Source organism: Myotis daubentonii, chromosome X (assembly GCF_963259705.1).
Source record: "Myotis daubentonii chromosome X, mMyoDau2.1, whole genome shotgun sequence".
NCBI lineage: Eukaryota > Metazoa > Chordata > Mammalia > Chiroptera > Vespertilionidae > Myotis > Myotis daubentonii.
In genome coordinates, this window is record NC_081861.1 from 113,800,517 (window position 1) to 113,813,843 (window position 13,327).

The 13,327-nt window shown below is 39.6% G+C and overlaps 1 pseudogene; it reads left to right on the top strand.

The window, feature by feature from the left end:
* Positions 1–5,142: 5,142 nt before the first annotated feature.
* Positions 5,143–5,979, top strand: LOC132224255 (small ribosomal subunit protein uS2-like; annotated as a pseudogene).
* The last annotated feature ends 7,348 nt before the right edge of the window (positions 5,980–13,327 follow it).

The window sequence follows — 13,327 nt, forward strand, 5'->3', positions numbered from 1 at the left end:
GTCATGTGAATCTCATAATGTAATAAAAGGAAACTTCAAAGGAGAGATGATTTGACCACTTTAATAGTTTCTTGCCAAAGCCGGTTTGGCTCAGTGGATGGAGCGTCGGCCTGCAGACTGAAGGGTCCCAGGTTTGATTCCGGTCAAGGGCATGTACCTGGGTTGCGGGCATATCCCCGGTAGGAGATGTGCAGGAGGCAGCTGATCGATGTTTCTCTCTCATTGATGTTTCTAACTCTCTATCTCTCTCCCTTCCTATCTGTAAAAAATCAATAAAATATATTTAAAAAAAAAGTTTCTTATATTACCATACAATTAAATGGACTTAGATAAGGCCCATTCATTTACTAGTATTCATTCACTTCATTCAGTTCATTTAATTTATATGTATTTAATAGTTACTATGCACCAGTCATATTTATTAACTAGTGAGTTTTAGCATGAAAATAATACCTAATTTTGCCCTTTAAGATAATTCAACCTGGAGCTTCTGGACCCATTATTTTAATAGCAAAGACTAACTAGTTAATGTCAAACTTAAGCCTTTCACCTAGGTTTTGGTATCCCTCACCCTGGTCAGCCTTCCCAAAATAATCTTTTCTTTCACTCTTACTTGTCCAATGCTCTATAACCTGCTGCCAATGAAACATCGTATATTGCTCTGGTCTGTTATCATTATTGAAGACAAGTAAACCTTATCATTGTCCTATATAATAAAAGGCTAATATGCAACTTGTCCCCTCCACTGGGAGTTCGACAGGGAGTTCAAGCTGGAGTTAGACCAGTTGCCCAACTGCCTGTGGCCCCTCCCCCCAGCCAGCCCTGCCTGATTGGCCCCAATCAGGGCAGGCCAGCCAGGCCGAGGGACCGACCCCACCCATGCACAAATTCGTGCACCAGGACTCTAGTCTGATTATATTTAGGGTGTCATTCAGAGATTTCATGTCCTTATACATGAGGAATGCAATATTTGTTGTATTCTTCATCTTGCAAAACCAGTTGAAATTTATTTTTTCCTATACACTAGGTTATTGGGTTACATCAGAGATCTGTTCATATGGTGCAACCTAAAGCGATTTTCGCCGTTAAGTCGGAACCGATCTACATAAGCATCTACATCACTCACATGGAGCACATACACAGCAGTAATGAAGTGAAACAGTAAAAAAATTTTGAAGAAAGATAACAATTCCTGACCTTTACTTGTGGTAATTAAATAATAAAAACATAAAACACATATGTACATACACTGAAATGACAGAACATTTTTTATAAATACTGTAAATGGGAGATGGTGATGTAATCATGAAACGACATACATTGAATCAGATGTAACCTGAGGACTGCCTGTACATGGTGAGAGACCACCAGTTATAATGAATTTGTTTCTGTAGAATCTTAATTTTCCTACACAATTTGGCTTATGTAACAAATATTGAGAAAGGTACAAATTTACTCTTCATAAAAAGATAATTACCTAATAGAAAAATAATATTATATAGACATTATACCCCCTTATTAAAATAATTAATTAATTAAGTGCAAATTACATGCTTTTGTTCATAGACTAAAATAATTACAGCACTATTTTCTCTGTTATGTGTATAGTGTCAAAACTTAGAAAATGAGAATCCTTTTTAAATTAGCTCATTTGTTCTCGAACTATCCAAGCCATCTTTGAAATTGTCTTAATTTTGGGGCAGCCATAATATGTTTCAGGTCATGGGATTAGTTATTATCCAAGAGTGCTAGTTCCTTTTTTCTCCCTTTTCTACAAAGAAAGAGAAAATACATTAGAAACTAAATTCTGGGCACCAAGTATTGCATATTTTTTTTTTCCCACATGAGTAAGTTTGGTAGATAGGATGAGATTAATTCTGGGTCAAATTCTAGCTAGAAATAAAAAAGATGCTCCTTTTAAAAGGGCCATAGTTCATAACATTTATGTTTAATGTTATTAATTTTTATTTTTTTATTTTTTTTGATGTGAAATTTAGTTTATTCTTTCAACAACGTGCACACTTAAATTATTAATCCTCCTCTAGAGTTTTAAACATGCCCTCTTTTCTTTTATAATTCTCATGTCTCCTTGACTTCCATTCTAGAGTCATTTCATTGTTTCTCATTATTGGTTACAGTAAGAGAAAGAAATGTTTTGTTTTGTTTTATGTGTCTATTCTTTCTATGTCATCTTACTGAGAAGTAGTGAAATAAAATATACAGAAATAAATTTTTGTTTTATTTTTATATTGTAGAAATGAAGTAAATTCTAGTTAATTAGAGATTGAAGTAATTATTTTTAAACTGTCAAAATATACAGTCATATTTATGTTTTGTAATATATACAAGTATGTTTTAAGTCAAAGAAAAAACTCATTCTATGCAGTTATTTTTAGCAAATATAATTATTAGTGGCACCATTTAGTGTGCTGTTATGAAGCATACCATCTATTATTTTGGAGGTCTCAATAATCCTTGTGCAAATATAAATGCAAGTACATAATTAGTTAACTTATTAATCATTTATTTAAAATATTTGTTGATTACGTACTCTGTGCCAAACATTCTTCTAGGTCTAGGGATACCACGATAAACAAGAGATTTATATGTCTCTCCTCCCATAAAGTTACAAAACAGTTGAAAAATCATCCAGTTAAAGAAAGGATTATAATGTAGCCTGATGAATGCAATGGTAGGAAAAATTAGAATTTTATGGGATCCTATGACCATGGAACAAAACCTATCCCAGTGATGGTCTTCCTGAGGATGCCATATTTAGGTTAAGAAATAGGGAGTGAATAGGACTTAGTCATACAAAAGGTGGAGGTTGGTTACATAGCAGAAGTTCTGACCTTGTGCAGTGAATGTCATCTATTTTTAAGAGTCAGACATTATCCAAAGGGAAAAAATAAGTTGTTGAAGGGACTTAGGTAGTGAATAATCAGATTTCTATTTTAAGAAATATTAGTTAAACTTTAATTTTGAGTTGTAGAGAGACAAGACTAGAGAAAACCAAGCAATTAGAATGTTGTTTCAGAACTGCAGTAAGGGAGGATAATGCCCTAGAACAGTGAGGGAAAAAGATGAAAGAAGGATAGAAAATAATCGATATCTAAACCTTCAAAAAAGCCTGTTGAATTTAACATCAAAATGTTTCCAGAATCTGACTATTGCTGACTATCTGCCTTGCCCCCATCCTGGTACAAGCTAACAACAAATCTTATCTCAATTATTGCAATAACCTCTTAATTAAAGTTATCTGATTTTGACAATAAAAGATTTGCCTGGCAACGCTGCTTCTTACTGTTTTCCCACCTTCTGTCTCTTCTCCCATGTCAGTCTCTTCTTAACATGGCAGTCCGAGTATCATTATGAAATTGTAAAGCAATTTTGAAAAGTTCTTAAAAATTCAACTGGACAAGATGTGTTATATTTTTTATACACTGCTGGGTAAAATTTGCTAGTATTTTGTCTAGGATCATTGCATTTATCTTAATAACTCCTTTGGTCTATCTTTCTCAGTCTATGGTCAGGTTTTACTATTAAGGTTATATTCTCTTAATTAAACGACTTACGGAGTAATCTACTTCATTTTGATTCTCTGCAAATTTATTTATAAGATTAGATTTATATTTTGTAATTAGGTAGAATTTGCCTGAAAACTACTTAGGCCTTGTTTTTGTTATCATTTTACATTTGAAAATAATGATTCAAATTTATTTTTATAAGACAATGTTTTTGAGTCAATTTTTGTAACATTATTTTCTAGGAAATTGACAATCTTATCTAAATTTTCAAGTTTATTGTCATAAAATTCTTCGTTGTATTCTCTTTGTACTTCTACTTATATTCTCTCTCATATTGTTTACATGTGTTGCTGTTATTGATTAATTTTGCCAGCACCAATGCAGTTTTATTTTTTAAAATAATCAACTTTTGTCTTGCTGATTCTCTCCATTGTTTATATTTGTTTTGAATTTCATAAATTTCTAATTTTATATTTATTATCTCCTAATTTCTATATTTTTTGATTTATTCTAGTTTTCATGTATTATTCTGTTTAGTCTGTTTAAAATTCTCATAATTTTTCTATTTGTCAAAATTTATTTAACTGTTTGTTAGATGTAGAAGTCAATTGATTCAGTTTATTTTATTTTATCTTGGCAAGAATTCTATATAATAAAAGTCTAATATGCAAATTGACCAAACGGTGGAATGATTGGTTGGCAGGGGGAGGTGGGGGGCGGGGTCAGCGAGTAGGCAGTGCCAGGTCAGCCAAGGCAGGTGCCAGTGGGCAGAGGGTGGGACGGTGATCAGGGGCAGCAGCGACTGCCAGTGGCGGAGGGGTGATCAGGGGTGGGCCTGGCCGCTCACTGGCCTGCACTGTCCCCTGATCAGCCTGCAGGTCTCCTCCCACAGAGGGAGGCCAGACTACAGCTTAGGCAGGAGTGGGCCTAAGCTGTCAGTTGGACATCTCCTAAGGGCTCTTGGTCTGCAAGAGGGTGCAGGCCGGGCTGAGGGACCCCTTGAGTGCACTAATTTTCGTGCAATGCGCCTCTAGTATTGCATAAGTAGTGCTGTGTAATTTCTATTGGTTATTTTACCATCTGTATGAACTTCTTAAATAATGAAATGGTTACCTAAGTAAAATCTCAAGAGATGAACACTGAAGGATTAAGTATAATTATGGTAATTAGTGTTATCCATTTTAATAGATTTGATACATTTTAGTACTTATTCTCCTTTTACACGTACAAGTTTTCCTTTCTTTGGCTAATGGGAGTCCAAGTGCCTTCTGTGTCCTTGCATAGTGTATGACAGAGTCTAGGTATAGGATTTCTGAAATGCCAACATAACCAAAATAATCTTGGATATTTCTAGTCATACCTTGGAATCACACATATCTCCAAGGAACCCTGGTAGTTTCTTTTAGTGGAATATTATATTTGGAAAATATATCTGGGTGGTAGGTTTGCTTTTTCTACTGGGTTGTTACAGTTTCCCAGGCATTTTAGTGGAGAGCTAAGATACATGTATTTTATTTATTTTAGAGGAAAAAATAAATTCTACCTTCCCGTGATACCCAGATGGGAATTCATATGGCATTGTTCTGGGTTCCTTTCACAAAGGGAAACTTTTACAATGTCCAGAGCTCTAGATGTCCTTCAAATGAAGGAGGAGGATGCCCTCAAATCATTCACAGCAGGGACTTAGCTCAGGTGGCACCAACCTTGATTTCTAAATGAAACAAAGGGACAGTGATGGCATGCACATCATAAATCCGAAAAGAACCCGGGAGACGCTTTTGCAAGCAGCTCATGTCATCATTACCACTGGCTGATGTCAGTGTCATATCCTCTAGGAATACTGGGCAATGGGCTGAAGATTGTAGCTTCCCCTGACACCACTTCTTTTGTTGTCCTCTTTATTCACAAACCAGATCAATGGCAACCATTTCTGGTTGTCACTGATCCCAAGGCTGAACACCAGCCTCTAAGAGGCACCTTACGTTAACCTACCCACCATTGCTCTGGGTAACACAGATTCTCCTCTGTGCTACGTGGACATTGCCATCCCTTGCAACAACAAGGAGGTTCATATAGTGGGCCTGATGTGGTGGATGCTGGCCCAGGACGTATTGCACATGCATGGCACCATCTCCTGTGAATACCCATACGAGGTCATTCCTGATCTCTACTTCTACAGAGATCCTGAAGAGATTGCAAAGGAAGAGCAGGCTGCTGCTGAAAAGCTTGTGACCATGGAGGGATTTCAGGGTGAATGGACTGCTCCAATTCCTGAGTTTACTGTTAATAAACTCGAGGTTGTGGACTGGGCTGAAGGCACACAGGTGCTGTCTGTACCTATAAAGCAGTTCCCTACTGAAGACTGGAGTGATTAGCCACCACTGAAGACTGGTGAGAAGCCCCCACTGCTCAGGCAACTGAACGGGTAGGGACAACCACTGAGTGGTCTTAAACTGCTCTTCCACAAACTCTTAACAGAATAGAAATAAAGTTGAGGGAAAATAAACAGTTTCTAAAAAAAATGGTGAAAGAAGATATACAAATGGCCAACAGGTACATTAATTATTAAAACATAAGGGTTAACTTGTTCCAGAATGGTCCCAGAAACAAAAAGTTAGAGTTCATACACTCTTGTAAAGCTTCGTGGAGATTAGTTATGTCCTGGTGACTAAGAAATTTATTCCTGGTACATATGAAGATTTGGACCTCAGCCCCTTATTATATGAAGGGAATATGCCAAGTCTTGCTGCTGTGTTGACCTATTATATGGCTATTACAGGCCTGATGCATGAAATTTGTGAACTGGGAGGGGGGTGTCCCACAGCCCAGCCTGCACCCTCTCCAATCTGGGACCCCTCAGGGGATGTCTGACTGCTTAAACCGGCAGTCGGACATCCTTCTCACAATCTGGGACTGCTGGCTCCCAACCTCTCACCTGCCTGCCTGACTGACTACCCTTAACTGCTTCTGCCTGCCAGCCTGATCACCCCCTAACCACTCCCCTGCCAGCCAGATCAACGCCTAATTGCTCCTTTGATGGCCCCTTCACCCCCAACTGCCCTCCCCTGCTGGCCTGGTCACCTCCAACTGCCTTCCCGTGCTGGCCTGATCACCCACAACTGCCCTCCCCTGCTGGTATGATCGCCCACAATTGCCTTCCCCTGCCGGCCATCTTGTGACCACATGGGGGTGGCTATCTTATGCATGGGTGTGATGGTCAATTTGCATATTACCTCTTTATTATATAGGATAATAGGATTGCTTAATCCAGAAGAGGTAGATAATGCTACCAATCTACCATAAATGCTGAGATTGCAGGGCAGAGCTAGAGTCAAGATTCTGTCTTGTCAAATTCCTATTGTAGTATTATTCCTGCTTTAACCATGTTTCCCATGGATTAAAGATGCTTAAAAGCTCTATAGCTCATGTGTGAGGACCTTCCTCCAGTCTGAGGCATACCCCGAAATACATTTTCATTGACCTAGAATTCAATAGGCAACAGAGGACATGTTCACCTGTTTTTGCTCCTATTTCCATGTTTGTTTGCTTTTCCAATAAACACCACCGTTTTCCAATAAACACTATTGTCTGCTCTGTGAGCTTCTAGCCATATAAAATTATGCATGACAATAGCTATAAATGAATACTAATAACTGTATTAGTTTCTATAAATTTACTTTTCCTTTTATATCTGTTTCATTTTCTCTGAGCTAGCTGCTGCACCTCTGTTTTTTTGTTTGTTTTTGATTTTGTTTTGTTTTTTAATGTTTGTCCACTTTCACAAATCATTTTTCCTTATATTGGTTTTGAATGCATACAGAAACTTTTTTATTGGTTATATTTGACACTTTATACTGAATATTTATTTAACATACTCTAAAATTAATAATTGAAACACCTACTGACCAATGCAAAGATCCTAAAACTTTAAATTTTATCATCACAGTTTTGACACTTGTTACATTGTATTATGCTGAATCTGCCTTTAATTGAACTCTACATATTAAACTTATTGTTGCTATTGTTTTTATTTATTCTTATTTTATACAGAAACTACTTGTTATATATGTCTACATTTAAAAAAAATATTTTAATTGATTTTTTAGAGAGAGGAAGGGAGATACTGATGTGAGAGTGAAACATCAACTGGCTGCTTCCCTCACACCCCCTACTAGGGATTAAACCCACAATACTGGCATGTGTCCTGACCTGGAATTGAACAAGCAACCTTTAGGTGCACAAGATGATGCCCAGCCCATTAATCCACACTGGCCAGGGCAAATATATCTACATTTTAATCTTTTTACTCTCACTGTTAAGCTTTCTCCTCTTTAGAATTTCCTTCAGTGTAGGCTTATTTATGGTAAAATTTACCTGTTTTCATGTATCCTAAAATGTTATTCTTTTCCTCTCTTTGTTGAAAGACAGCTTTGATAGACATATGCTATTAGGTTGATAATTTTTTTCTTCAACAATTTGAAAACAATATTCCACTATCTTCTGGCTTCCATTATTGCTGCTGAATTTTTTTTTCTTGTACCAAACATAGGCTTTATTTAAACACATACATTACAAATTGCATTTCTAGGAGGAACCACAAATGAAAGATAAAAATAAATGAGGCCAATCGTAATATAGTTTATGAAATATTTTTAAGATAAAATAAACTCAAATACAAAATTTGTTTCCATATGGAGTTTTTTCAAACAATTCTCAAATTAATTCTTTTAAGTGAATTTTTATACTTTTTGCTGAGAGGCTTTTTATTCTCTACTAGTCTCATAGAATTAATGTCCATTTTCTGTTTTCTCTATTGCTAAGGAAGCAGAGCACATGGATAGGCTATTTTCAAAATGCATAGTCAGGTTTTAGATTCTTATTTTGAAAGGACAATGTTGTTTTTAAAAATATATTAAACTTTTATTATCACCTTTAAATAAAATCTTATAAAACAAGCAGAACCACTATTAAAAACAAACATAGTTTTCCCAATGGATATCTAAATCAATAGAGAGTTTGATGAAAAATAAAGTATTCCCCTGAGCAAAACTACATTTCTTAGTGACAGACTGCAGTGATATAAAGTTCATCATCTTGGTTAAAAAGATATATATGTCAAGCATATCTAAAATCTGCCATTTTAGGACTATGAACTCATCTGTGAATTCTTTACTGCCCTTGCAAGGAAACAATACACAAAGTTCATCTTACCTAATAATAGACAAACATGCAAATTGACTTTACCTTTGCTACACCCACCAGCCAATAGGATGAGTATGCAAATTAACCAAACAAAGATGGCGGTTAATTTGCATATGTAGGCGCCCAGTGGTGATTGGAGCCTGCAATCAGAGCTGAGAGGTCCCCTGATCAGGCCTAACGCCTTGAGGAATTAGGCTTGGTCAGGGGCGGAGCCGGCGATGGTGGGGAGCAGGGGCAGAGTTGGTGATTATGGGGAGCTGGGGGTCCCCTGCCCAGGCCTAACACCTCGGTCAGAAGCATTAGGTTTGGGCAGGGATGGAGCCAGTGATGGTGGGGAGCAGGGGCGGAGCTGGCGATGGCGAGGAGCAAGGAGGGAGCTAGCGATGGTAAGGAGCAGGAGCAGAGCCAGAAATCACGGAGAGGGGGGGTGGAGCTGGCGATGACGGGGAGCTAGAGTTCTCCAGCCCAGGCCTAATGACTCGGCCACAGGCGTTAGGCCTGGGCAGGGGCAGAGCCAGTGGTTGCGGGGAGCTGGGGGTCCCTTGACAAGGCCTAATGCCTTGGCCACAGGCATTAGGCCTGGGCAGGGGCAGAGCGAGAGATTGCAGAGAGCTGGGGGTCCCCTGCCCAGGCCTAATGACTCGGCCAGAGGCGTTAGGCCTGGGCAGGGGCTGAGTCAGCAATTGGTGTGAACTACAGAGGAAACACCTTTTCTGATTGCTCATTGGCTAAGCTCCCTGTATGCCACTGGTAATATTCTTGTTAACATGGGTAATAAGAATCCAAATAGGTGATCTAGGGTTTTTTACCACACTCCTGGAGAAAAAAAAGGAAGGTCCACTGCTAGAGGGCTAAGAAATGTCATATCCTGTCCTAGAAGGTTTTGCTCAGTGGATAATGCCTCAGCCTGCCCACCACAGGGTTTGGGTTCAATTCTGACTAAGGGCATGTACCTAGGTTGCAGGCTCCTTCCTGGCTGGTGCCCAGGTCAGGGCTCATGCATGAGGCAACCAAGCAAAGTGTTACTCTCACTTTGATGTCTCTCTCTGTCTTTCCCTTTCTCTTCCACATTTTCTAAAAATCAATGGAAACATATTTTCAGGTGAGGAGAAAGAAAGAAAGAAAGAAAGAAAGAAAGAAAGAAAGAAAGAAAGAAAGAAAGAAAGAAAGAAAGAAAGAAAGAAAGAAAGAAAGAAAGAAAGGAAGGAAGAAAGAAAGAAAGGAAGAAAGAAAGAAAGGTCATATCCTATGAAAGACACATCTTGAAAATGCCTAAAGAAAGTTGTCATTTTTCATGGTAAAGGGACTGGAGTCCGTGTTGATGAAAACACCTTGGTGGCTGCGGTGACTGGCAGTGGCTGCAACAGCAGGGTGATGGGGCTGGTGCCTTCCCTTGATCAGCCCAGTCGCCTCCCACAAAGGGAGGCCAGACTGTGGCTTAGGCCCGCTCCCCAAGGGAAGCAGGGAGCAGGGAGTAGGACATCCCCTGAGGGCTCCCAGTATGTGAGAGGGGGCAGGCTGGGCTGAGGGACCCCGCCCCCGCCAGTGCACAAATTTTTGTGAACCGGGCCTCTAGCTTAATATAGTTAAGCCGCCTTGGTTCTTCAACTTAAATTGAAACTGGCTTTCTCATTTGATAAACATGAAAACAGACTTAACAGATGTTTAGTAATAATCAATACCATTTATTGAGTGTCTTCTATGAACTAGGCAGTATGCTGGATTTCATAGATACATCATCAAATTGTGGTGGCAGAATGTCCATTTCGATACAGATCTATCTGACTCCATTCTGCCCCACTTCCTCTTACAGATCACAGTTTTACAAAACCTTTATGTTGCCAAACAAGGACAATCAAATTTAAAATTTTCTGTCATCAGACTTAACTTTTGTGTGTGTATATGAATTTTTAAAATTTTATCTTTATTGTTGAAAGTATTACAGATGTCCCTTTTTTTCTTTCTTTATTGATTAAGGTATTACATATGTGTCCTTATCCCCCAATTGTCCCCCACCCCACCCCTGTTCATGCCCTCAACCCCTCTGGTGTCCATGTCCATTGGTTATGCTTAAATGCACGCATACAAGTCCTTTGGTTGATCTCTTCCCCTTACCCCTACCCTCCCCTTCCTTCCCTCTGAGGTTTGAGCATCTAATCGATGCTTCTCTGTCTCTGGAACTGTTTTGGTTCATCAGTTTATATTGTTCATTATATTCCACAAATGAGTGAGGTCATGTGATATTTATCTTTCTCTGACTGGCTTGTTTCACTTAGCATAATGCTCTCCAGTTCCATCCATGCTGTTGCAAATTGTAGGAGATCCTTCCTTTTAACAGAGCGTAAAATTCCATTGTGTAGATCAGGGGTCCTCAAACTTTTTAAACAGGGGGCCAGTTCACTGTCCCTCAGACCGTTGGAGGGCCAGACTATAGTTTAATAGAAAAACTATGAACAAATTCCTATGAACACCGCACATACCTTATTTTGAAGTAAAAAAATAAAACGGGAACAAATACAATATTTGTATTTGCATGTGGCCCGCGCGCCATAGTTTGAGGACCCCTGGTGTAGATGTACCACCATTTTTTAATCTGCTCATCTGCTGATAGGCACTTAGGCTGTTTCCAAATCTTAGTATTGTAAATTGTGGTGCTATGAACATCGGGGTGAATATATCCCTACTGATTGGTGTTTCTAGTTTCTTGGGATATATTCCTAGAAGTGGGGATCACTGGGTCAAATGGGAGTTCCATTTTTAGTTTTTTGAGGAAACTCCATACTGCTCTCCACAGTGGCTGCACCAGTCTGCATTCCCACCAGCAGTGAAGGAGGGTTCCTTTTTTCCCCACATCCTCACCAGCACTTGTCGTTTGTTGATATGTTGAGGATACGCATTCTGAAAGGTATGAGATGGTATCTCATTGCCGTTTTGATTTGCATCTCTCGGATGATTACTGACTTTGAACATGTTTTCATATGTCTCTTGGCCTTCTGTATGTCCTTTTCAAAAAGTGTCTATTTTGGTCCATTGCCGTTTTTGATTGGGTTGTTTATCTTCTTTTTGTTAATGTGTATGAGTTCCCTGTAAATGTTGGAGATTAAAACCTTATTGATGATAACATTGGCAAATATGTTCTCCCATGCAGTGGGCTTTCTTGTTTTGTTGATGGTTTCTTTTTTGTGCAGAAGCTTTTTATGATGTCCCCTTTTCTATCCTCCCACCATTGACCCCTCCCCCCCACTCCCAACCTTTCCCCAGGTCTTCCCTGCACTATTGCTGTTGAGTTTTTAAATTTGTTTTTTATATATTTTGTTTTATTTTCTGCAAGTTTAACTCCAATTTGTCTCTAGTAATCTATCTTTTCTAAGTGATTTTTAAGATTTTTTACTCATCTTTGGGATTCTCAATGTTGCTCTAAATATATATAGAAATTTGTTTTTATTTCTTATTGATTATATTATATTTAGTATCTATGTTTTCCAACCATTTAATCTGCATTTCCTTGCAATTTCATCACTCTTCCAATATTCTCTTTAACCCAATATCTCTGCTAGATTAGCTCACTCCAATGTTGCCCTGCATTACCATATTAATAATACAGTGTCTTTTACTTAATACTTGATGTACTTTAGCCTGTAATAACAGTTTATATTTGATTTATCCATTTGTTCTGAAAAAATAAGTTTGTTTGTTATTGGATGCTAGAGGCCCAGTGCACAAATTCATGCACCTTGAAAGGAACTGTGGTCCAGGAGGCTAAGGTGGGCACAGGGGTGGGTCTCAGCCCATCCTCTGCACCCCTGCCCAGCCCCTCCCACCACAGCCTCGGTCCCCAACTCCTGCAGCCACCACTCCCATGTGCTTATGGCACCTGCACTGTTCGCACCCACTGATGACATGGAGTGATTGGGACTATTGCCATCAGCGGGTGCAAGTGGAAGCTGCTACCCCGATCACTCCTCAGGAGCAGGGGGAGGTGGAGAAACCCTCAGGGGTAATTGGGGCCAGGAGCCACCGCTGACACCCACTGCCAGCGCCAAGAAATCAAGACTTGCACCAGGCACTGGAAGCGGGTGTGAGCAGTGGCTTCAGCACCAGCAGTGGGTGCAAGCAGGGCCATTGGCAGCAGCGGGTGCGAGTAGAAGCTGCTGGCCCCAATTGCCCTCAGGAACAGGGGGTGGTGGAGAAGCCCTGAGGGGTGATAGGGGCTGTCAGCTGCTGATTGCACCTGCTGATAGCACCGAGGCATCAGGGCTGGGGTTGGGCCAGGAACCTGCAGTGGGAACGAGCACCAGGCAGGACCGCAGCATGCAGGAGCAAAGAATTTTCAGTAACCACTAGGGGCTCGCCCCAATGGTAGCAACTGACACTCTGCCTTGGTCTGGCGCCCCGGCTCACCTGCTCCACCATCCCGCCACAGCCAATGCCTGTCATGTTCCACACACGGCCCCTAGTGGTCATTGCACATCATAGAGACCAGTTGTTTGGTTGTTCTGTTCTGCTATTCAGTCTATTTGTATATTAGGGTTTTATATATATAGATAGTAGGCAAAATTCTCGAGATATCTCCACTCCAAGATTCCTCTCCCTTGATT